Source organism: Rousettus aegyptiacus, unplaced genomic scaffold, assembly GCF_014176215.1.
Source record: "Rousettus aegyptiacus isolate mRouAeg1 unplaced genomic scaffold, mRouAeg1.p scaffold_m13_p_4, whole genome shotgun sequence".
Classification (NCBI taxonomy): Eukaryota; Metazoa; Chordata; class Mammalia; order Chiroptera; family Pteropodidae; genus Rousettus; species Rousettus aegyptiacus.
Genome location: NW_023416307.1, coordinates 64,954,842 through 64,981,905, shown reverse-complemented (window position 1 = coordinate 64,981,905; position 27,064 = coordinate 64,954,842). Strand labels below are relative to the sequence as shown.

The following is a 27,064-nucleotide window of genomic DNA, read 5'->3' as shown; positions in this document are numbered from 1 at the left end:
AATTTGTTCTAATCAGGTTTGAGAGTTGTAAATGAGACCACAGTGAGAGACATTTTGAAGGTTATACCCTGTCTGGATGTATCTCAATATATTTGGATTGAGATAACCAACTAACTGAATGAAGTCAGTCTTTTCCTAACTCTTAGGGCAAAAATTGTTAGATACTCAGTTTTAATGATTCCTTCACTGAAGATTTTCTCAAATGCTGGACACTTACTACCATTTAGCCTGTGTGTATCTGTGTCCGTGAGTATTTATTTAGTGATTATAAATCTAGCTTTCACTGTTTGAGAATACAAATTCTGTCCTGTCACCTAAACCAAATTGCTGATCTATAGAATTTGGCAATTGACTTTGACTTGTGTTGGAGGTTTGAAGGGGAACCATAAGAGGGAGGAAAGCAGTGGGGGAGTGTTGAAAAGGAAGTCAAAGATAGGATTTACATTTAAGTAGGCATTCAGATTACACTACATCCGAAAGTAGAGAAACAGTCATAGAAACTGATTTGTGGGGCGGGAAGGTGAAGTTTCAGATGGATCGGATTTGAACTGTGGAGATATCCATATATATAGGATGTGGTAACAAATTTGAGGCCAGTTTGGAAGAGATTCAGGCTGAAGACAGGTATAGCTTGAGAGGTAGAGCTGAAACTTGGAAATTGGTGAAAGTAGAACATGTGGCTAAGACAGAACTTTAGAAAACACATACTATTCTTTGCTAAGAGAACTATGAGAGAAAGAAAAATAGATCTATGGTAGGAAAATCAATGGAGTATAGGACTGAGGAAGATGACGAAGAGTTTTCAACACAAATGTTGAAAAATATAGAGGCATCTAAATGCATAAAAAGGCATTTAGGTTAAGTTTTCCAAGGGGTCCTTTGGAGAAAGCAGTTTTTGTACAGTGGTCAAGGCAGAAACCATGTTTTATATTTCCAATATTGCCCCTTTCACTGCCAAGTTTTTGATTTTCTCTTTAGCTGAAGCTATATGTTGAGCTACTGTCTTCATGAATTAATCTATAATGATTTACAGACCCACTCCCTGGGATCATAACATTCACCTTCTTTAAGTATACTTTTAACATTCTTTTCTTCAAATATGTTACCTTAGACTGTACAAATCAAAACTTATCCAAGCTAATATCTTTTCTTCAAATGCACTGATGTGACTTTCTTTAAAATATCATCAGCAAACATACTTTCTAAATGCCTCCTCTGTAGGATTTGTACTTAATTGTTATTATAAAGGGATGATTAATGAATTCCCTGTCATTACCAGCTCTTCTTTTATACCAAGTACAGTTAGACTTTAAATAAGGCTATACTGGTACTGTCTTAATAAAGATCCTTTAGAAAGCTCCTTGGAGTAGTAGGGACACCTGCATGTGAAATTTGTAGGTTAGAATCAGATATGTAGTCACTTCTGTTTCCATGTACAGAGAATAGTTCTAAGAGTAGACAAGACTCACACTAAGTAGTAATAACGATTATAATTATGAAAACTACAATTGTTACTATTTGGATTTTATGTATTAGTATCTCTCTGTGTGTATGTGTGTGTATGCTTTTTTTTCCCTAATCTTTACAATGACTCTTATGTGTAGGTATCATCATTCTGAGGCCGAGGGCATTATAAATTGTCTGAGCTTTTTTGCTAATTATAAACAGAGCCAGGTTTCAAATCAGCGCTTTCTGATTTTCAAAGACAATGAAGGTTCTTGAAATGGCCCATGCCATTTTCTGATGTATTTGAAATTTGAGCTTTAGCATCTTGATGGCAGCTACTCCAATTTGGAAGCTCGATGCTTCATTACTTTCTTATTTATTTCTTCCACCTAGGGAAGAATAGATCACTTTCATTATTTAAATATATTGCTATTCGTTGTTGTTGATCATCAGCACTTTTCTTTATATTTAATACTGTTATATATACATATTTAATATTCATATCAACTCGATGAGAGGTAGAGCTATTTCCTCCTTTTTATTATGAAACTTTCAAACATGTATATTACACACTCATATACTCACCACCTAGATCAGCCATTAGCATTTTCCTATCCTTATTTTATTAAATATCTAGAATCCATCCATCATCGTTTTATAATTTTGGTGCATTTGAAAGTAAATTATAGACATCACTATATACTTGCTCTAAATACTTTAGCATGTGTATTACTAACTAGAGTTCAGTATTTATGTAAAGTTTCTTCGTTTGATGTAAAATTTACATTTAGGGTAATATACAATCTTAAATAAATATTCTCTATGTTTTGATAAATGCACATACCTTGTGTAAGCCAAATACCTATCAAGATAATAAAACGTTATTATTGGTAGGTATCTCTTTTTATTCCCCTTTTGCAGATGAGGAAACTGAAGTACACAGAGGTTAAATAATCTGCCTAAGGTCATACAGTTAGTAAGTGAAAGAGTTGGAATTCAAACTCTGGCAGTTTGGATTCAGTGTTTGTGTTCCTAACCACACCACTATACTGCTTATGGATTGTCTTTACATGTTCAGGTAACTTTTTACATTCACATGTACAAACAGTGTTTATTTTTAGCACAAGTGCATAGACACAGAAGCAATACACTTGAGATTAAGAGTAGAAATCTCGTTCTAGAAATGCATTGGCTTCTTATAAGAGGTTTATGACAAGAAAAACTAAGAGGGAAGTTCTCTTCATCAAAATCCTAGGGTGAATCTCTGTATAGTAACTGTCTTAACTGGCATCCTTGATTAATGTTTCCACATTCAAAGTGACAATTTACTAATGACAAGAGTGAGGTTCAGGAAAGTCTTAAATTGCCAGTCAAAAAATTAAGAGCAAATGATGTTTAATATGATTTTTTATTAAGGATTTTTTCTGTGTTATAATTAGTAGAAAATTGCTCATCTATGTGTGGTATAGTACCACTCACCTTGATATCTTAGTCTCCAGAATAATAGAATTAACTAACTTGGGATTTATAGTTACTAAATTACAATTTTAAGGAAAGAAACGGAATAGAATTCTTTGGTATAAAAGTATGAATAAGGATTAGAATAGATTATATTGTCTTTTATTTCTGGTTTGCAATACTTAAGTCAAACTTACCTATGAAAAGAAATTGTGTCTCTTTCCTGCATTGTGTTCATACCACAAACCATATTTTGAAAGTTGACCAGTGTTCTCTGTTTACTACTCAAATGATGAAAAAGCACCATTGTGTGTATATATGTATATTGAAATCTTAAGTTTTGCTCAAAAAGCAATTAAAAACAAAAGCATTTAGTTAGCAAACATAGGCAATCACTAGAGGGCAGAGCAGTACTACACTTTAGGCCTTATTTGAGAACTTCCGGCTTAAAAAGTACTAAACATGGGAAAATATATTGATGTACACTTGAGTAAAAATTTCTTTGTATTCTTATTATCTTGTCTTGCTGTGAAATCCAATAACATGCTTACACTTCTATCAGAGGAGCTTTTCTAGCAATTACATTGATTGCTTCCAAAAGGGCATGATTATTTAAAAGACTATAAGTATTCTTCAAGAGAAAATACTGTGCTTACAGGGAATGGTGCATTAAACTATTTCTACTGTATATACTACCCTGAAATTGAATTGCAGTATAAGACTTTAGGTGAGACATTATGAGAGAACAAGTTTGAGACAAATTTACAAGTATTTAGAATTTATTGAAATATAGAGCATCTTTTGATCTTTCAGCTGAAATTTGTTCAATCATTAAGACTTTGAATTTACAAAGTTGTAAAAACAATGAACTAACTATAGCTTCTTTTTTAAATGTTAAAATTTTGTCAAGTGGGTGCTTACTTAATTTTATTTGTTTAAAAATGTCTATCCTGATATATTTTTATTCTGATTTATTTTTCCTGATAGATTTTTAAAATAAATGAAGCCCTAGTGTAAAATATCTTAGTGAATAACCTGAATAGTTCAGTGTCCCCCAAAATAGAAGATTTTGTCTTGAATGTGTAGTTTGGATTTTATTTTGTAAAACAGTTTGTATTTATATGTGATTTCTAAAAGAGACAATATAGGATATCAGAAAAAGCACTGGATTTTGGAATCAGAAGATTTGGGGCCCCAGTTATTATGTACTTACTTGTACCCTTAGTGAAGTCACATTACTTCTCTGAAGTAACCATTTTCTAAATTGGAGAATTGGAAAATTATTTTCTTATTTACCGTTGGGTTGCTGTATTATGTTTGCATCTATGTTTATGCATCTCCAAAGGTGAGACACTGTAAAGATGAATTTTAACAAAGATAAAAAGTCAAAAAAAAACTTAGAAATTACTTTGAAATGGTTGATTATATCATAAATTTAGTAACATAAGGTCACCTATTACATGAATGAATAGTACCAAAAATGTGGTTTCCAAACCCAAACCCAAGTTCAGATTGCTGACTTCTCCTTGTCTCTGAATGTCTCTGGTTGCTTTATCTCTCCATAACTCCTGACTCTTTTGCTCCTCTCATTCTTTATTCTATCCTCTGTTTATTTCCATGTTTCCTCTCTGTGTTTCTCCTGACTGTCTTTGGTCTCTTTCTGTGTTTTTCTTGTCCCAGGCACACACAGGAAGACCCCAAGCCTCTAGCGGTACCTGGTATCATCTCCAGCATGTTTATAGATGTGGAGGATTCACTGGGATATTGAGAAATACCAGAGGCGAATTGTTCCACTGTAGTAAGTCAATCAGCATTTATTAAGTGACTACTGTTTACAGAGCACAGTTCAGTAGGTGGTGCTTTGGGGGAAGAAGAAGTTAGGGCATAGCTCAGAAGAAATAAATGCGTAAACTCTGAATCACTGGTTCCTGTAGGATGGTCACACATATAAAGAAAAACAACAAAATAAAAAGCTGACAAATAATTATATAAATGAGTTCTATTGTATGCATGCTGAAGAGACCCAGAGTTAATGGAGTAGAGAAAACCAGGTGATATTAATTAGGTTTCCTGCGTGTGTTTAAAATTTGGTTTTGAAATATGATTGGAAGAGATCAGGAAACAAAGGGTGAGAGTGAGTAATTTTTGAGTTGAATTCTTCGTGGGAGGGTAGTGAAATGGCAGTACTAAGTTTCAGCCTACCAACAGCTAAACTTCCAGTCTTAGAGAAGTTCAAGTTGCGAAAAGAAGTACAGCCAAATTGAGACTTTACATAAACATAATTGATGTCTGTTGTCAGTTTTAGAATTTATAGAGTTTAAGGGTAAATTATGATTATGAAGTAATAGAGGGATGTATTATGAAATAAAATTAATATCAACTATTATAATATGATTTACAGATGCATTTTAAATGCTAAGATGAATGAAAATAGTAAACTGTAGTATAAACAAGTCAGTTTCATTTCGTGTTAGAAATTTATTTTTGCTGTTGTATTTCAGACAGTCTTATCTACACTTGTACCATGGTTTTTAGAGTTGGATATGGTTTAAATCCCAATTCTTCTAGCTATGTAAGGTTGGGCAAGCTACATGACAACACTGAATCTCAGTTTTTTAATACGTAAACTAAGGATGAAAATATTTATCTTAGAGCTGTTGTGTGAATTAAAGAGAGAGTTTTATGTTGTCCTGAGTGCATGCTAGGTACTTGTTACTTGCAGGTACTTAAAAAGTACTTTTAAAACAGTTTGTTAAATACAGCATTATTTCTGAGAGCTTTTTAAAAAAACAAGCAACCCCTATAGTATTTGGAAAATGCTATGTATCTACAGGGCATATTTATAACATGTGAATAAGATGCAAAGAATAACATTAACATGAATCACTGAATACCTACCACTAGCTTGGGAGATAGACCTGTGCCTTGTGCCTGGCTCAGATTCCATCACCTCTCATTAACTCCCCTACACAATCCTAAAGGTTGACTTAATTACTTCCTTGCTTTTTTTTTATATTTTTCACATATTTCTTTATCACCTGCATTGTTTTGCTTGTTTTTGAATTTTATATAAATAATATAATACTGTGTGTTTTCTTCTTCAACACTTATTTTTTGCTGTTCAACATCATGATTTTTTTCAAATTTATTTTTAATTATAGCCGACATATATTAGTTTCACATGTACCACATAATAATTCAACATTTATATGCTTTAGGAAGTGATCACCACAGTAAGTCTAGTAACTATCTCTCACTGTACAAAGTTTTTATGATATTATGGACTATTTCTGATACTGTACCTTGCATCCTTCTGGCTCACTTTTAACTGACTTATTTTGTAATTGGAAGTTTGTGCTTCTTAATCCCCTTCCCCTTTTGTTCCCATTCCCTCACTGTCCTCTTCTTTTGTAACTATTTGTTCTTTGTATCTACGAGTTTGTTTTGTTTCTTTTTGTTTGTTCATTTGTTTTTTTTTTTTAGATTTCATATATAACTGAAATTATATAGTATTTGTCTTTCTCTGTCCTACTTATTTCACCTCACACAATATTCTCAAGGTTCATCTTGCACATGGCAAGATTTGATTCATTTTTGTGGCTAAATAATAATCCATTATATGTGTGCATGCATGTGTTTGTGTGTGTGCATATTGCATTTTCCTTATTTGTTCATTTATATTAGACCCTAGGTTGCTTCCATATCTTGGCTATTGTAAACAATGCTGCAGTGAACAATGCTGCATGTGTTTTTTTTTTTTTTTATTATTAGCATTTTAATTTCCTTGAGATAAATACCCAGAAGTGGAATTGTTGAGTTGTATGGTAGTTCTGTTTTCAAATTTTTGAGGAAAATTTGTTTTCCATAGTGTCAGCACTAATTTACAGGCCCACCAACAGTGTACAAGGGTTCCCTTTTGTTGACATTCCCATCGACACTTATTATCTTTTGATTATAGCCATTGTGACAGGTGTGAGGTAATATCTCATTGTAGTTTTAATTTGCATTTACCCGGTGATTAATGATGTTGAGCATCTTCAGGTGTCTGAGATCTATATCTGTCTTTGGAGAAGTCTCTGTTCAGGTCCTCTGCCCATTTTTTAATTGGACTGTTTGAGGTATTTTTGTTGTTTTTTTCATGCTGAGTTGTGTAAGTTCTTCATGTATTTTTAGATATTCACTCATTATTGGCTATGTCATTTGCAAATATCTTCAGTGGGTTGCCTTTTCATCTTGATGATTTCCTTCATTGTACAAAAGTTTTTAGTTTGATGTATTTCCATTTATTTTTACTTTTTTTATTTTTTTATTTTTTTTTTGCTCTTGCTCAGGAGCTATATTTTTTAAAAATACTAAGAGCAATGTCACAGTTTAACATGACAGTTTTATTCTAGGAGTCCTATGGTTTCAGGTCTTATGTTTAAGTCTTTAATCCATAAGTTTAATACACCTTTTGAGTTTATTTTTGTATATGGTGTAAGAGAGTGGTATACTTTAATTTTTTTGGCACATATCTGTTCAGTGTTCCCAACACTATTTATTGAAGAAGAGACTGTCTTTTCCCCATTATATATTTTGGCTCCTTTGTCATAGTTTAATTGACCATTTAAGAATGGGTTTATTTCTAGGCTCTCTGTTTAGTTCCATTGATCTGTGTGTCTGTTTTTGTGCCAGTACCACACTGTATTGATCACTACAGTTTTGTAGTATATTTTGATATCAGGGACCATGATACCTCTAACTTTGTTCTTCTTTTTCAGGAGTGCTTTGGCTATTCAGGATCTTTTGTGGTTTCATATAAATTTTAGGACTTTTTTTTCTAGTTCTGTGAAAAATGCCATTGATATTTGAATAGGGATTGCATTGAATCTAGAGATTGCTTTGGGTAGTATGGACATTTTAATATTAATTCTTTCAATGCATAAACATGGTATATTCTTCCATTTATTTGTGTATTGTTCAATCTCTTTCATCAATATCTTATGGTTTTCAGAGTACAGTTCTTTTACCTCCTTGACTAAATTTATTCCAAGGTATTTTTTTTTTAATGCAATTGTAAATGGGAATTTTTTTTTAATATCTCTTCCTAGTAGTTCATTATTAGTGTATAGAAACACAGTGGATTTCTGAATATTAATTTCGTATCTTGAAACTTTACTGAATTCATATATTCTAATAGTTTTTGGTAGAAACTTTTGGTTTCTATATGTGGTATGTCATCTGCAAATATTTACAGTTTAACTTTTTCCTTTCCCATTTAGATACCATTTATTTCTTTTTTGATTGCTGTGACAATGATTTACAGTACTTTGTTGAATAAGAGTGGTGAGAGTGGACATCCTTTCTTGTTCCTGATCTTAGAAGAAAAGATTTCCACTTTTCACCATTGAATGTAATGTTAGCTGTGGGTTTGTCATATATGACCTTTATTATGTTGAGGTATATTTCTTTTATACCCACTTTGTTGAGAATTTTTATCATAAGCGGATATCGAATTTTGTTAAATGCTTTTTCTGCATCCATTGAGATGATCACATGATTTTCATTCATTTTGCTTATGTGGTATATCATATTGATTGATTTGCAGATATTGAACCATCCTTGCATCCCTAGTATAAATCCCACTCGATCATGGGAAACTCTTTATCTCTCTTCAATTTTGAATGATAATTTTGTTGGGTAGAATGTTCTTGGCAGTAGGTTTTCCTGTTCATCACTTTTACAATATCATGCCATTCCCTTCTGGCCTGCAGATTCTCTGCTGAAAAATCAGTTGATTATCTTATGGGGAATTGCCTGGGTATAACTAGCTGCTTTTCTCTTGTTTTTTAGATCCTCTCCTTACCTTTAACTTTTGGTATTTTAATTATGATATGTTTTGGGGTGGGTCTTTTTGGGTTCATCTTGTCTGGGTCTATCTGTGCCTCCTGGACTGGGATTTTTGTTTCCTTGATCAACTTAGGGAATTTTTCAGCCATTATTCCTTTGGATAGATTTTCTGTCCCTTTCTCTTCTTCTGGTATCTCTGTGATTTGAATGTCGATATGCTTGCTTTGTCCTAGAGGTCTCTTAAACTATGCTTATGATGATGATGATGATGATGATGATTGTTTCTTTTTGCTGTTCTGATTGGATGATTTCCACTACTTGGTGCTACAGCTCTCTGACTTGGTCTTATGCATCATCTAATCTGCTGCTGTCGATTTCCTCTAGTGAATTTTTCATTTCATTTATCATGTTCCTCAGTTCAGATTGGCTTTTTAAAAATATTTTCTATATTTTTGTGAAGTTCTCACCGAGTTCATCTATTCTCCTGAGTTCATTGAGCACCTTTAAAACCACTGTTTTGAACTCCTTTCTGGTAGGTCGTTTGTCCCTGTTTCATTTAATTCTTTTTTCTGGCGTTAGGGTTTTTTCCGCTCCCTGTTCTTTCATTTGGAGCATACTTCTCTGTCCTTTCATCTTGACCGTCTCTATGAATTGGCTAAACAGAAGCCTCTCCCAGTTTTGAAGGAGTGGCCTCCTGTAGGAACTTCCTTTTTGTAGACTGCGTGTGCGGGATGTCTTTGTCAGGCCAGCTGGAGCCGAGCTAGAGTGAGCTTGGCTCCAGAAGGACCTGGAGGCAAGCTGCACTGCCGCGGCCTCGGTCGGCCAGTTGGAGCTAGAACTGGAGGAGGTGCAAGCTATGGAGACTCCTGTGGGGTAGGGGCAAACCTTGTCAGGGCCACTTTGGGGATGTGGATGGGACTGACTCAGGCTGCGGGATTCCCAGGGCCAAGCTGCACTAAGGCTGGCATGGTGACCTTGGGTCATGGGGAGTCTTGGGGACACACTGCACGTTGGCCTTGTAGCTGGAACGTAACGCTACTTGCAGTGAGTCCCAGAGGCAAGCTGTGCCGAACCACCTTGGCAGGCTGGTTGAAACTGTAGTTGGAATGGGCTCGGGCCACAGGGAGTCCAGAGGACAAGCCGCACTGGAGCCCGCCTGGAGCCCGGAGCTGTGGCTGAAGTGGGTGTGGTCTGTGGGAAGTCTCAGGGACAAGCCGCATGGGGGCGGGAGCTGTACGTGGTTAGAGCAGGTACGGGAAGTCGGGATTTCGGGGGACAAGCTGCCCCAGTCATGGAGGTATGGCTGGAGAAGGCACAGGCCGTGGGGACTCCTTTTGGCAAGCTGCAGACCTGGTATGAGCTTGGGGTCTAGGGCGTCCCTGTCGAGTTTTCTAGTGGGATCGTGCGGTAAGGTGGGGGGCGTGTGCAACAAATGACGATCTCTTGTGCCTCCAGTACCGTGGCGAATTGCGCAGTTATCCTGTTTGGAGTTGAAAAATGGGTTTCTTTATGTATATTCTAGATGACCTTTAAACCACTTTTTTTCCCCGCCGTGCCGCAGGGCGGGGGAGTCTTTGCGCCAGCCAGTCAGTAATCCCTCCCCACTTGCTGGTCAGTGCGTCAGGGGTGGGGTTCCCAAGGTGTCTTCATTTCTCCTGCCTTCCTACCCATTCTTTGCGCTCTGGCTGGTTTGTCGAGCAGAAGCTGCTCCGTCAGTGCTTAATTCTTCTTCAGAGAAATTGCTTTGTTTGTAAGTGTAGATTTGTTGTGCTCCATGGAGGAGGTAAGTTCCTGCTGTGCCACCATCTTGAACCTAGAAAACCTCAATATTGTATTTTAGAGAGTCACGCTTGCATATACTTGTAATTCCTTTATGATCGTATTTGTATTTCGTTGTGTGAAAATACCACAGGTTATTTACCACTTTCTTTTGATGGCTTTTTAGGTTGTTTCCAGTCTTTGTGTTATTGGATATAAAGCTGCAGACAACAAATTCTGAGATGCCTGTTCAGGTTTCTTTATGTACACGTTATTTCTCTAAGATAAATGTTTAGGAGTAGAACTGCTAGGTCAAAGGATATGCTCAACTTCAAACTCTACGAGATAATGGCAAATGAATTTTCATATAACTTGTTACATTTTATACTCCCTTTATGTCTCCTATAGTTCTTTAAAATGACAGGATTTTTGTTTAAAGAATTTTGTGTGTTGCTTATGATACCATCTTAATAAGAATCCTGATGACCTTTTTTTGAGATTAGTTTTATCCTTTGAGCAGCTGCTTTTATTTCTCTTCGTTTTCCAGTCGTTACTTGGACCTTTCTCAAACCCAGTTAAGTCCAGACATCCTGAAATAGCTGGGTATGTTTGCTAGCTAAATTTTTTCTCTCAAGAAAACCGCATTATAATGTAATGTTCTCTTCCCCTAAATGAAAATTGTCATCTCTTCCTGACTTCTAAAGACAATTTGAACAGGGAACTGTACATCTTTTACTGATTTCTTTTTTCCTTAATTCAAGTTGAGGAAGAGCGACCCACAGACGACTGTTTGCAAGCTGCAGTGATTTACTGAGCCTGTGTTTTTGTTCTGAGTTGCAGAAGTCCCAGGAGCTTGAGTAAATGACTCAACTTGTATTTGCCACTCTTACCTTTTTTGTTCTTTTCCCACTTCCTTTTTTTCAGAAAATGGTTCTTTTGGTATCTGATTATACCTGTATATGCCATTCCAGTTTTTGTATCACAGTTCTTCCTAATCTTGTAATCTGTACTTGGTGGCCCATAATTTTAGTTGATCAATCTCAATATTTTGCCTATTGTCAGAGTTGTTACTGCTTATCTGCCATATTTATTTTCTGAGGTTTTCCAGAGAAGTGTACCAGGATCTAGCGTAGTACTTAGTACTGACTATTCAGTAGATGTTAATTGAATGGAGAAAGGAAAATTGTAAACTCAACAAGCACTGGAATGCCTTTTCCCTGCTCAACAATAATAATTTCCCTAAAAGCAAGGGGCAAAAATCATGAGTAAACAGTTATGCCGGTGAGTAGCTTTGTAAACCATAAGCAAATCATTTCCTCTTGAGTTTCACTCTGGTTTTTGAAAAATGAGAGTAGTAGACTCCTTTTGAGTTGAACAGTTTGTATTCCGTCTTCAATTGAAATGACAGGTAGTTTCTCACTGAATACCTGGGAACCCCTACCAAGCCAGAATCTGTTTACCTTACTGGGCATTTGGCTCGTAACTGTGTCACAGCAACCTGCCAGTTATTTTCTCTCATAATCCCAGCAAGTGGGGCATACATCGAACTTTCCTTCTTCGTTACTTAGAGTTGATTTGCTCTACAGAAAGACTATATTTGTCTTTCTTTGAGAAAGCAGAGTGAATGCCTGTGGCTTCCCAGTTTTATTCCTCGGGCAACCCAGGCATTGTTCAATATAAAACCTTCAGTTCTGGCCTCTTGCCACTCCTGTTCCTCCAGCCACACAATCCAGGGCAGTTTGTCCTACATGTTGCTAATTGTTGTCCAACTTAACCCCGTGGCTTTTCTCACACTTTGCGTCAATGTTCGTTTTTACTATTGGAAACCTTTTCCTGGATTATATGTGTCTGACTTCATCTGGTGATGGAGGCAAGTTGTCCATTCTTTTCTCCTGTGGTTTCTCTGCTAGGGGCTTCTCCAGGTAAATGGTGAGCAACGACCTGAGTTTCTTCCCTTGCTTCTTTCGCTTAGTCTTTCCATGAGAGGATTCCATCTTAAGAGGATTAGTGTTATGACCACTTTTAAGGAATAATCTGACTCTTTGGATTCTCACATGACTGATATTTCCTGGTTTTTGTTGAGAATTCAGAGTGCCTCTGAACTCTGAGATCAGAGGCAAAAGACACCAGAGAACAGGCCGCACAGAACAAGGGACACAAACTCTTTACTCTGTAAATTGTAAACACTGCCCAGTCACTCTGGAGGGTTGGCCACAGAGCTGTGTATCTGACCACAAACCAAGCTTAAAAAGGCTTTTTCTGACATGATCCGAGGGACACAAAAAAATCTAATTTTGTCATGATTTTATGGACCTGCTTTGTGAAAATCCCATGTGAGTCTGGCAGATTTTAGGCTAAGAAGAGAATGAGGCAAGAGAAGAATTTTGTGACTAAAAAAATGAAAAGGGGAGAACTTCAGTGAAAGATTTATTTTTAATAACAATAACAATGCTAAATCAAATTTGGAATTTTAAAAATCTTTGCATTTTTTTTTTAATGTTAAATTATCTTTTACTGAGAGACCATCTGTTAATCTTCTACCTTCAGCCTTCATACACATAAAAGATCTGAGATTTAGTGGGCTGTTCAGCCATGAAGAACAAGAAGCCAGACTATCTTTGATAATTCACCCTTCCTAACTGCTTACTAGACAAAACTCTCAAAAACTATATTATAACAAAGGTTCTCTTCCTGAAAGAAGCAGTTAATACCATCCTATCTCTAGAAGAACAGATAACTTTTTATTTCTCAGGAATGCAAAGAAAGAAATATCTTTTCATGCTTGTAAGGGAAAAATGGGAAAAATTACCTGACGTGAAAATTTTACCTATAGGAGAATGCTTAGTCAAACCAGTCTTACGTTGTTTGTTTGATTAATGTAAAAAGCTTGACCTGTTAAATAGTCACATTAATATTTTAAATTATCAGTGAAAAAGTCTCCTTTGTAGTACTAATTCACTTAGTATTTTAGTAATTTAGACAAGTTGAAAGGGCTTTGGAAAACCTATTGCACTCATTTAGTATTATTTTAATTTAGTGTCTTTTGAAAGAAAGACAACTAATGATTAAGTTGCAGCAAATATTAAAAATAAACTTATGTTATAAGTTGGATCATCTTTAAATATAGTATAAATTTTATAACGTATCTAAAGTATATCAACATGCGATATAAAATTTTCCTTCAGAGGGAGCTAGGAAGCGCATTTATTAGTTTCTATGTTGAATGGGCTTAACTTGGAAGAGGAATTTTTAAAAGCTAACTTAAAAATAAATTTTGAAATACATGTTTTTTACTTATTTCTTAAACCCATTTTTTTATCAAAGTTAGTAATATGTATAAAAATAAGCTCAAAGTTGAGCTTTATGTAATTAGTCATGTAATTATATAAAGTACAGATTTATCTAGATTATTAAAAAGCATCTTATTAAAGTAGTTCTGAATAACTTAAATTTAGGTATTGCCAGAATAACAATATTCATTTTGTCTGGTAGTTTATATCTGGATAAGAAAACAGTGAAATGTTCCAATAGGTCTAATTTTGAGGAAATGGTAGTGAGTAATGAATGTTTTCCTGAAGTTCATTTTCTAGTATATTACCATTTATTATATAGATGCAAAATTCACATTTCTAAAAGGTTGGCTAGGTTTTATTAAATCTGAAAAAAATAAATCACCGAATCTTTTAAATAAAAACAATAGAACAAAGTGTAACAGCTGTGCTTTAATATTGATAGTTGTTTTGAGGAATTGGAACTCATCTAGGAAGCTCACCTAGACTTCTAATGTTATTAAAGATCATTAAATATGTTTTTTTCTGTGTATATGCCAAAAATATTTTCTCCCACCAAATCTTAATCAGAATTATTATGTTTCTTTTGTGCTTAGTCAATGGACACTGTATTCCCTCCTCCTGTGCTAGCCAAGCACCTTGTTTCATTTGAATGATGGCGTTGTTGCCCTTAGGTGAAGGTCTGTTTTGAGCGTAGAGAGGAATCTTGGTGGTATAGCCTTCATCCATGTTAATTATTTGCTGTTATTCAACCGTTACACTGGGTAGACGGCAGTGTTACTTTCTGTGAGTCTCAAGCTGTCTTATAAACACAGGGTTTGTGAGTTTGTCAATTAGTAACCTGCCAACTGCTTAGAACTCTGGATCAAGGGAAGTTGGCACTCTGGAACTCTTGAATCAGAGAACTTCTAGATCTCAGTGCCAGGGCAAGAGTGGGTCCGATTTTCACTGAGTGGAGTTATCCAGTCGGCTGTTCTCTTCTAATTAAAGCTCTCAAGATAGCCTTTCTTCTGCTCTTACTGGAGCTAACTCAGGGATTGATTTAAGTATTTTTCTTTTTCCTTCAAATTAAAAAAAAAAAATGACAGAGGTTTTTGTTTATTTGTTTGAAATTATTTGGATTTAAATATTTTCAAAGACAGTTTTCCTCGAGAGGTTATAGCTTCTTTTTTTACTCTTAATAAGGATAGTGAACTTGTGGTGGGATTGCATTCTCCTGTTTTTTTCCTTTAAATTTTTCTGGGGACTTCAAAGACCAATACGGGATACCGACTCTTCCTCTTCCCCCTCTTCCATTTAGAGTTTACACCTATGGAGAAGATGAATGAACCATGGGCAACTTTAACTTACAGGATTAAAATCTATGATTTTTCAGTGGTGGGGGGGATTTCATGTTTAAGATTCTCTATTGATAATTAAGAGGCTGATGGTGATGATGTGGATGTGTTTGGAGTGGAGGTAAAAACTATGAGGCTAAGAGTAATAAATTTAAAATAATCATTTGAGAAAATACTGGGAGAGGGTCACAGGGGAGTTTATGGCTCATGCTGTAGGGAGTTAGGAAAGTTGCAATTTTGCCCAGGATCGTACTTGACTTGCATGGAGAGGAATAGAGAAAGGGCATTTTAAATAAGGGCTCTCTGAGCAAACAGTAAGAGGCAAGAAAGTACCCAAATGCAAGGAGCTGGTTCTTGAATACATCTTTCAGGAAATCAAGGACAAAAGAAGTTTGGAGTCAAATTTTGTGTGTGTGTTTGGGGGAGGGTGAGTGAGGCAGGGAGGGCACAAAAAATGTGTGGAATGCCAATCTAAGGAATTAAAATTTGAGACTGGACTGTGAAGTGCCATTTAAGAGTTTAGATTCAGAGAGTAAATGCTCAAAGCATGATGCTGATAGAGATTAACTTGGAAATGGAAGTTATCACTTAGAAGCCACTGTAATCATCTCTTGGAGTGAGGTGGTGCCAAGGGCTTGAAGAAAGAAGAAAACACTGCATTCATTCATGCTTTTTTAAAGTAAGTATGGTAGTGTATGTGAGTCACTCTAAAGGAGTTTACATGTAATCTGCTTCCATTTTTACCATTCTTCGAAGTAGGTACTAGCCGACTTTTCTAGATGAGTAAACAGAGGCCCTTAATTAGACCACTAGTCATAGTAAAAAAACCATAGCCAGACCTATCAGAGTGCCAGATCTAATCCTTTCTCTTCCCTTGCTCTGACTCATCGAGCATGGAAATGGAGAACAGATAAACTTTTTTATTTCTCATTTGATTTGTCATATACTTCCTTTGTAGGAGTTAATTAAATGGGTCCAAATTAGGACTATATTCATATATGTTTATATATATATAATTACATGTATATCAGTACACATGAGTCTGAGTTTGATACAGATGTTATATATTAGACTTTGCTATTTCTCAGTTGTAGATTTGAGAAAATGCTCTTTCCTGATAAGTTTGAGAAAAATGTCTGTTGACAAAATTTAGATCATTATTTTATGTAAATTTAAAACAAATAGGAAGAGATTATATTTTCTACCACAGAGTAATTTTGGTATATAAGAAAAAGAAACCAGTGTCCCAGTTTTCTAGAATAAAAATTACAAGGTAAACTGAAATGCTTAGAAAAGAAGAATTTTGGTTAATTTAATTGCCTTATTCATTGAAAGTTAGCTAGAAAATTGTTAATAATTTGTAAATCATAGAAATGTTAGTGCACAATTGAATTTCTTAATAGCAGATGAAGCCGGTTTTTCAGTGGGAGAATGATTTTGGTCATAACTTAAGTGATTAATAGTTATCTTACAGTTTTAAAAACATACTACATAGAAGAGGTTGTAGATGTAAAGAAGTGGGTATTGAAATCCAGTGAATTGCGTACTACCAACACCTGCAACCTCTTCACCTGCTGCCTAAGACATTTGGGAGGTTTTCTTGTTTGTTTGTTTGTTTGTTTTTAAAATTGATGATAGCTCGTTATAACTCAGTCACTTTTTCCTAAAAGCAATTTCCACCTAATTTCCCCTAACAACTATTAGACATTAAAGAATGTGTATTCGTTGTGTTCTGGTTAAATAAGATTCACATTTATATTTCAGGTGGCCGTTGGGTCCTAAGACTGTGCTAAGTGAAGTCCTTTCTTATGGGAACATTTTTTTAATTCTAATTTTTATTTCTCTTTTTACAGTCTCCATTTCATTCAGCAAAAGTAGTTTTTTAGATTCACCAACAAGAAGCAGCCGTCATTGCCTCAGCTGAGTGTCTGTAGTTGCCCAACAAAAGGTTTTTGATTTGGGTAGTGTAAAGGAATAAAAATAAGCATTCAGATTAGATTTTGGTTGATGTAATAAGAACTTCTGTCTGTAATTTGAAGTCCTGAAATCCACATGTCGTATAATCTTATGTTCAATTTGAAGAGATTGAGCCTAAACATCATCATGACTGTTAATAAGAGAGTTTAAGTGGTAAGATGCTTAATATTTCTCCTTATTTGTTTGATCCTCAAAGGAAACATTGAATATTCATCTCAAGATTGACCTGAAAAGGGAAATACTTCAGTATTTTTCACAGATGAAAAAAAAATTTTAGTTATGTGTGTGTTATTTGATGAAAAGCAATGAATGCTTTAGTTCACCAAACAAAATCAGTCCAAAGAATGAAGTGGGTAAAATTTGAAACATGTTGAGAATGATGTCCCCAAAGACTTTAAGGACCTTTAGAATTGAATGCAGTGGTATAAAACTGTCCATTCATTTTATTAGATCCATGTAGGATTGCAAACTGATTGTCTCCTTGAGAGGCTGTTGTTATAAATATTTAGGGAGAAAAAGTGTTGATAAATCTGTGACATAACTAAATATTCACAATGGAAGAGTAATAAAAGACAATTTATTGCACTTAGAAATTCTGGGTTAAATTTATGACTCTGTTTTCTAAGATCTTTTTCTTGCAAATTATATGTCTTTGCAGTTTCTATTTGTGACTATTCTTTCCTGATAGGTACAGAACAAATCGTTGGGAAAAGTCTTAAATACCAAATTATAACCATTAATAAAACTCATTAAAACTTGGCAATTGGAAATGCTGCCTCCTGTCTGATGGCTTTCAGTTGAAATGAAGTCTTATATCTGGATTGTCGAATTAAGAATAGAGCAGATGTCTTAGAGTCACACGTGTGAGATCTTAAGGATCTCTTTACCTTAGCTTTCTAAGTGTAAAATACGTGTATTATTTTACTTACTCTTGAGAGAAATATTGTCCTTATTCTGAAATCACAGTCTGAAAAGTAAGTATTGAGAGGATTTGAACTATTAGTAGAAAGGTCCTAACTACTATATAGACATGATGCAAAGTGGTAAAGTTAAATGAGATCTAGAATAATATGACAGCAGTTTTTAAGCACTTCATGGAATGAACTTAAGTTGAAAATGTTTTGTAGTCCAGGTGGAAATTTCATGGAAGATTTACAGTGTTTTTGAATCTGTATTGTCACCAGTTTCTCAAGATAGCACCACTTAAGTACAGTATAAGGTGTGAATTATTTAGGGGTTGAAGTTGGAGATTGTATAAAAAAGCAGGTAGAACAGGGGAAGAATATATAGACTTTGATTTCTTTTTTATTAGATGCTGTAGTCTGTTGGAATATGTTATGACAAGTTAATTAAACCTTTACAGGAGAATATTACCATTTGTGATAAATTTTCTCAGAGGTCTGAATGCCTTCTTAGTTCTCATTATATTGTTTTGCCTTTTTTTCAAGGTGCCTAGCAAGGCAGTAGATGCTTAGTACATTTATTTTGAATGTTGAATGACTGTTGGTTTTGATGACATAAATATTAATGAAATCAGTTTTAATGAAATGAAATTTTTATACTTTGTGAAAAGTGTCAATGATTTGCTTTGTCATTTTTTAAAAGAATATTACATGTATAAACTTCAGTTGTTTTCAGAAATGTTACCTTTTAGACTTTCTTCCTGATGAATGAAAATGAAAAATTAACCCCATGAGTGACTTTGTACTTACTCCCAGCTCTTCAACCTTGAACAAGTTCTGGGACCTTGAGAAAATTTCTTAATTTGGACCTCTGTTTATTTTTCTTTCAATGAGAGAATTAAAGTGGATAATCTTTCAAGTTTGTTCTTAACTATAAATCTGTGATTTAGAATGAAGAATAAAGTAGGAGTTCGAAATAAATATGAGTGTTCCTAAATCAAAGTAAGATGAAGTTAATAAGGTAAGGAGTTCCACATTCAGTAAGTTTTTAACAGAATTTTGATGAGGAAAAAAGAGAACATGTGTGTAGGAAAAACATTACTTATAGTAGAAATGATACAAGGAGTGGTATAGTAATAGCAAAATCTTGTGTGGGATGTAATGGCAATGAGATTTGTTTCATTAGAGCAGAGTTTTTCTTGGTGGTAAGATAGTGAGTTTTCCTAGTCTGTATCTAAAAGCTCAATTTTTGATAAAGTGGACAGTCAAAATCTATTTTTAGTAAAGGTTTATTCAACATTTTTTAAACCTTGGCATTTTTACTTCGGTACCTACCTCCCCCACTCTCCCACTCCACTGCCCCTCCAAACCACCAGAATCGTATTATTCATTTCCTTTTTAAATGAGCTGTGTAGTTTTCTCACAAACTTAAGAGCATAGCCAAGGTTAAAAATTGCTAGGCTATTGGAGAATAAGAATAATACTGATAAAGATCAAAGTGTATCTGTCTCCTTTATAATAAGACTTTACTTTTTACAAATTGCTCTTGGTAAGAAAACAGATTATTAATAACACCCATTTAAAATGTTTTTTCTTAAAAATATTTCTTATTCAGGATAATTGTCTACTATCAACTCAGAAATTAATAATGTTACACATATAATTATTTTAAAATTAAGAAGCTGATTTGTAGGAATACATTTCGTAATACCTAAATATGTACTTTTCTTCATTTGATAGTTTTTTTGTAAAAGGCTCAGAACAGTTTGTCTAAAGGAGCTATCTTCAGTGACAGTCTTCAGGTATTTTATTTATGTTGGAGTACATATGAAAAATGAACTGCTTTTTATAGAGTGGTATCTGTAAAAATGTAAAGTTAATTATTCTCCCTTTCAAAAAATGGTGCATTCAAATTTACATATGATGTAATTTTACGGAAACCATTAATAATACTAATGATGATACATTCTTCAAGGGAAAAGAGCCTGTAAGTAAATCATCTATTGTAATGCCTTAAAAGTTGGAAATAAGTATTAGAGGAGCCTGAAAATGAGGCATTCACATGTAAATATCTTTGAAAATTCTCAGACTATGTAAGTAGTATTTAAAGCTGTGCCTATTTCTTTTTAATAAGTGCCAGTAATACCTCTGTTCCAGAAAGGTGTATGTGAATGTTCTTTCAGACACACACATTGTGTAATGCCTAAGTCATTGTCTCACTACCCTTTTAATTTTTCACAAATTATTCCAAGATTATAATAACATAAAACGATCTCCTTTGTAATGATTTTAAAGTTATACCATTTTGTAAAGTTTCAGACTGGAAACCTTTGCACTAGTAATAACTCTGGGACTCCTGACTTTTAGCTGGATGACTGATCCCAGTGTATGTAGCTGCCAAGTAAAGAGAAGACATTGAGGCGTGCGATGCATGGAATTGCTTTGACTCACTGCCGTCTTTTGGCAGCAGTTGCAGCCTGGCGGCAGCAATACCAAATCTGTGCACTTACAAGTTTGAAAGCTGCTTTTCTTAGGCTCCCACTGCAGTTTGTATAGAGGAGGAGCCAAAGTAAGATGTCTACAGAGACTTTGTCAAAAGCAATTCACTTAAAACCTACAAAGAACTCCTTTTAGATTTTTCCCTGTCACTACGCTCCCCAGACTTCTGTTAAAGCCTATGCTGAAGAAGTAGTATTAGGGGACAGGTCTGATAAGTTTTGCTGTGTTGAAATCTGTTGTAGAATGTTTTTAAGAAATATAGCTTTAGGATTATTTAGAGCTGGATTGGCCGCCCGGAGACCAGATGGAGGGAACCGGAGATTCAGAGATTAGGTGATTTGGCCAAGAAAAGTTCTTGCTTAGAGTCTGTATTTGAATCCAGATTTTCAGACTTTCACTCAGTGTACTTATTGTGTCAGAAATACAGTCCTGTGAGTAATAAGAAATAAATAACAAAATAATAACAAAAGGGGTATTTTAAACTGTAGCTTAAAAGTTAAATGGAAGTGATCAGTTGCCTCATCTGACAGGACACAAATAAAAGTTTCAGACATTGGAAATTGGAACCGATTCAAGAGTTAAAATAATGTTTAGTATGTATACTTCCTCTGAAAAATGATAAGAGATAACAGCTGGTTTTTAGGGAAATGAAAGATTTTCTTCTCAAATGCTAAAGGTTAGTCTATGAACATATATTTATCAGCCACTATTTTTTGAGCACCTGTTGAAGAAATGGTGCCTCCTCAGCTAACACAGATTTAAAGACAACACAAGCTTATTGGTGGAAAGCAGAAACTGGCTTCTTCTGCCTTCTCAGTAAATAATAATGGTTTCCACTTTAGTAACTGCTGAGTCTGTTTCCTGGTCTCTTGGTCCCTTTGTTGAATTCACTGATGTAAATTACTCCACCAAAGCTGCTTTACGTCTATCCCGCCATATTTTCTTTGATGATTGTGAGGAAACTCATAGTTTTAACACCCTATTTGCCTTTTATGCATACTGGGGCAGCAGTTACCACATGGACCCTTTAGACTGAAAATGTAATTGTAATACCCTAAGAAGAATTTAATGGAAACATATCATTTCTTTTTGGAGAAGAATATAAAGACAGTGTGATATAGTGGAAACATTTTGTGGTCAAGAGACCCAGATCTTAGTTTCCATTAATTCATCTGGTGAACTTGAACTAACTTTTGACCTCTATGGGTCTTGGTTTCTTCATCTGTGATTTAGAGGACACAGTGACTCCAAGGACTGGATTCGTAGTCCCTGTCAATTCTATAAAGCGAGCATTTCATTTTTAGAAGAGTAGCTTTTTAAATAGAATATCCTATGAATGTGACATTCAAGAATAGCAGTAAACTGTAAAATATGCAAAATTTCCCCAATGAAACTATTTACAACAGGTTGTAGACAGCTCTTTTCAAAGTTAGAGCTTTTCATTCTGTCAGTGAGGAGGATGTTCTCCAAATAAATTGATCATTTCTAGATAATTAGAAAGTTTAAAAAAATATCTATCGACTGCTTCTGAAGACAAAATGTTGAATTTATAACTAGTAAAATTTTAAGTGGAGATGTATTTCACCTGTTTAAGTCTAGCCCTAAACTTTTATCTGAATTATCACAGTTTAAAACTATAAATATGTAGTTGGACAGCTCAGCCTTATACTTTGCCTTAATTATATATTTATTCCACATTAGTTGTTTTTGTTAATTTCAATTTAATTGGTCATAACTTGTGTGACTGCCACCCTTAATGCTTGCCCGTGCAGAAACATGGTCCTACTTTAAAGGCTTTGCTGGTAACCTTATTGATTTCTAAATATCAGATGTAGCTTATTTAGACTAGGTGAATTTGTTTTCATATAACAAATGGTAACAGTAATTACTGCCCTGATATAATGATGCTGATCTTTTATCATCAGTTAGAGTGGATGATAAAAACACGTTTGTTAAATTAGATCTTCTTTCTTACTTGTGCATGCTGTCTTTATAGGTCCTGTCATTATAAGACCACTTAAGAGATAATTGGGCTCCTCCTTATTCTCTGGTGGCAGAGGTTCACTTGAGATTTTAAATCAATATTATTAGTCAGAGGTGTGTTTTTTTTAAAAAATGATATGTTGTCCACCAGCTCAGATCAGTAATTGGTGAGGAAATGCTGTAAGGGATAGCTATTTACTCATACGAGGAGCTATTTATTTTTGAGACAAAATTGACATATAGCATTATATTAGCGTCAGGTGTACAACATGTTGATTTGATACACACACACACACACACACACACACACACACACATTTATTTATTTAAAATGCTGACCACCATAAGTCTAGTTAGCATCCATCACCACACATAGAAATTTTTTTATGTGATGAGAACTTTTAAAATCTCTCTTGACAACTTTCAAATATACAGCAGTATCTTACCTATAGTCACGGTGCTGTAAACTACCTCCCCCGGAGCATGTTTACTTTGTAACTGGAAGCTTGTACCTTTTGACTACCTAGAGTAGCATTTCTAAAGATTATTTCATAACATTTAAGTGTATGCAGAGAGACTTTATAAAAATATCCACTAGGTGGCACTTTATAATTGTGTTTAGAATCAGCCCTCTGCATTCTTGATTAGAGGGTACAATTGAAACAGAAAATGTCTTTCTCTGAAGGTTGGCTGTTCACGAATATCTGGACCCATAGAAACCTTAAAATAATTTTAAAGGGATAAGTTTCTTTCTCACATTTTGTTGTATCACCCACTCTTTGTAAGGAATATTTCTACAACATCCTTGACATTCTAATAATATTGGGAAGTTTCCTTTTCTAACATTTTAAATTCTTAATTTTATAAAAAATACAGCAAATATAGAGAAAAAAAACCTGATCCTCTATCAGAATGCCCATCAGTTAGACAGGTGTAGGACATAGTGCTTATAACAGATACAGGTTATCTATTTGGTGTGGTTCCAAAGTTCTTCTTAAGTTAAAGTTCTAAGAATCACTGCCCTGATCCTGTGGAAGATTTTTAGGGTTTGAGTTCTTTTTCCAAAGAGTTAATTATTATATGCTAATAATTTTAGGCTTAATAGTACATACACATTAATGATTGGTTAATCTCTGGTTAGCCAATTAGTATTTTAAAAAGCTATTTGTTTATGAAGGCTTACCCCCAATGTCTTCTTATATTTTAGTTTTTGGATCATTTGTATTTGAAGTTAAAGTTACAAAATAAAGTTAACAAAAAGAAGGAAAACATATCCATAATTCTATCATACAGAGATAATAGGAACAATTCAATGTTCATTTTTCCAGGTTTTTTTTCTTGTCTATGCATATATAAGTACATGTTTATTATGTCTTTTAATAATAAAAAAAAAAGAATCTTTTTCTATGCCACGCAACCTGTCCTTTTTTTTTTACATAACAATTTATCTACAGGCTTTCTCTTTTCTCTTGTCCTGAGGGCCCCCTCACCTTGATGGCACATGCCTAAAATTCCTCCAAGAAGAGTCAGTCATTAAAAATTACTTTTTCCCATTTATTAAGTTACTTGATGTCCCTTGCTCATTGGAACAGCCCAGGCTATGATAGCCTGGGAGGAATCAGAACTGACATTTTAAAGCAGAAAGTCTGGTGGCAATGAACTCCAGTAAAAGAGTTGCGTCCAAGTCCCAGGGACCAAGGAAGGTTGGGAGGAGCAGGTATATAGCAAAACATAATTCAAAATTTCAGATGCTTCCACCAAACCCATAAGTATTACTGTGGCCAGAAAGCGGTCAGACACTGACAAGTGAATCCTGTTTGGGGATGATGGAGGCCAAACCTTGCTCATTGGCCACATGGGGCTGTTCAGTTCTTATAAGGTCTGAGAAGGTTGTTTGCAGAGCAGAGTCGAAGGGTGGCATAAATGAACACTTCTGGCTTCCTCTGTTTTACCTAGAGAGCAACTCTTGACCAGACTCATTTACCATCTCAAGGAGTATCTCTTCCCAAGGCCAAATATGCTGAAATCCAAGTAGGATTTTAGAAGCCCAAAATTTCTCAAAAGAAGCCAAGGAGTGGGAGTAGCAGTAAACATGTAAAAAGCAAGAGGGAGGTGGTTTCCAAGTAAAATGAGAATGTTGGTTGGCTAGACTGGTGGGGCAGAGCCACATTACAAAAGCATTAGGACTTGCCATACCTGACAGAGGCTGAGTTTTCAGTCAGAAACCATTAAAACTACTATTTATGTAACGTTTATAGGAGACCATGTATAATAGTATTAAATTACTAGGTCTTGCTATACCAAGTTTTAAAAGGTCTCTTCACATGTAGATAAGGGAAGCACTCATGTTTCAACTTGTACATGGAATGATTATTCATTTCTTATAATTAAAAAGTGCAGATTTACAATTCCAGATAACCTTTGATTAATTGAACAATTTGGATCTTCGTTGATTATCTGAAACTTTCAGAATTGTACTTCATACTTTAGAAATGCTTTATTTGCTTTGAATTGCTTGGTTGACCAGAAAGCCCTAAACTTGCAAAAATAATATTTCCCATTGGGTTTGGGAGTGAGCATCTTATGTGTGTTGTACTGAGTTAGCCTAGCACAGAGAGTATAGTGGTTTACTCCTTTACTGTCATGCTTTTTAAAATAACTGAATAGTGGAAGCATAGGGTAGTGCAAATAAGTAATGCTTTAAAAACCTGTTTGAACAAGGTTAAACCAATTGAGATAGCTGATACGTAATCAACACAAATTGATGTGGAAATATTAATGGGCATAGAAGTATGACATCAGTATTGTAAGTGATCAGAGCTCACAGGAAATATTCAAGCTGACCAAGGATACCTTAACAATATAGTGTAGGTGATTCCTGAAAATGCAAGGGGTGGGGGATGAGTGATGGTGGTATTTGTAGTCATTAAGGGAAAAACCCTATGAAGCTTATTTTTTATAGAGTTTCAGTTAAATTCTTTAAAAGTTTCTGCTCGTCTTTAAAATATGAATATTTATGCATTAGGTTTATTTAGAGCAGTAATTCTTAACTAGGTGGTTGTACCACTCCCCAGGGAACGTTTGGAAATTTGTGAGACATTATTTCAGTGAGTGGAGGATGCTACCACCTGGAGTTGGGGGTAGAGGTGAAAGGATGTGAAAGCAGCTGAGATGTATGTTGACCCAGCAGTGAGTGAAACAGTATTGCCTAGTAAAGAATTGTCCCACTGAAAATGCCAAAAGCATCCTCACTGAGAAATGCAGTTTTAGAATATAGGATATTCTTATAAATTAAGCTGAACCAGATAAGTAACTGGAAGTTTCTGCTCTTTGGACTAAGGGGATGCATGCCACATACATAAAGAATAAGGAAGTTGGTACTGTAATCCTGTAGAAATTCTGGCAGTTCCTAAAATATTTTATTAAGGTGAATTATCTTGTGGGAAATTTTTAATCAGTTGCTTAAACTAGCAACGGGGGGTTATAGATAAAAATTCTAGAATCTAACACCTGCTGGCTAGAAAAGTCAATCTAGGTCATTGGGAGAAAGCTATATCTACAGTTGTACCTGAAGTATGTCCTCAGCAGCTACTGATAATGTAATCAAAGACAAAATAATACACATTCAACATTCTTTATAACAATGCAGTGTAATGAAGTCCAAAAGACAAATTGTAGTTAGGAAAAAAATCAGATTTGGTAAATATACTACAGATAAGACTCATTTACTTTCTCCTTTTTAAGAGGCATATGGTGAATAAATTCATTAAAATGTTAGGAACATGAATGGGAATGAGTGGGATTGAGGAAGGAAAAAAGATAGTTGCCTGAAAACTTTCTTAAGGAACATTTACTAGTTTTCTTTCTGAGTTTTATGTTACTGAGGTTATAGATGATTCATTGATTTCTTGAGCAATCTCTGACATTTGTCTCCAAGTTATTTTGAGGACAGTTCATTTATTCATTTATTTATTGAGTGCATTCTTTGTATTATGTATGCTTCAGTCAGATGTGGAAGACAAACCTGCAAACATGAAAATTTCTACCCAAGGTAATAATTGCACTGTGGCTATGTGAAATAAAATACTGTCAGGCTCAGGAAATACTCTAGCTAATCAGCTTTGGCCTTTCATCACCGTATGAAAATGATTGAAATTCCCTAGAAATAGGACAGAACAATGTTTCTACATTTCCACTAGAGCCAGAGCATTGACTAAATAAGCTTGGATGACTCTGGTATAAACAGACCATGGAATTTTAAAATTCACTCTTAATTAACACGTGATAATGTTGTGAGAGTCTTCTTTATTTCTACCTATATATATAGTCGAGTATAGGCTTCACTTTTTAATAGCCAAACTTATAAAACCTTCCGCTGTAATTGAATTACAGGCTACAGGCCCATTTGCAATAGTTGCAGTCATTATGTAGTGAAGCAGTTAATTTTGAGCAAGTGTGAAGATGTCACATGGTCACAGACAGGATCAGAGAGAGAAAATGACTTTCCACTGCAGTTTATTGATTTGGTACCTCAGAAGCCTGCTACTTTGTTCTCTATTGAATTACATTGAATATATTTGATTTA

At 34.8% G+C, this 27,064-nt stretch overlaps 1 protein-coding gene across 13 annotated transcripts in view; it reads left to right on the top strand.

The window, feature by feature from the left end:
* The window catches only part of BBX (BBX high mobility group box domain containing), a 240,394-nt gene that overhangs the window by 105,332 nt on the left and 107,998 nt on the right, over positions 1 to 27,064 (top strand). For 2 of the 13 annotated variants that reach the window (XM_036219528.1, XM_036219531.1), the window contains one exon: positions 4,585 to 4,702. The exons of the other annotated variants lie outside the window; for them this stretch is intronic. The gene's annotated coding sequence lies outside the window, so the exon portion shown is untranslated. The remainder of the gene's footprint in view (positions 1 to 4,584; positions 4,703 to 27,064) is intronic. 13 annotated transcript variants of the gene reach the window in all.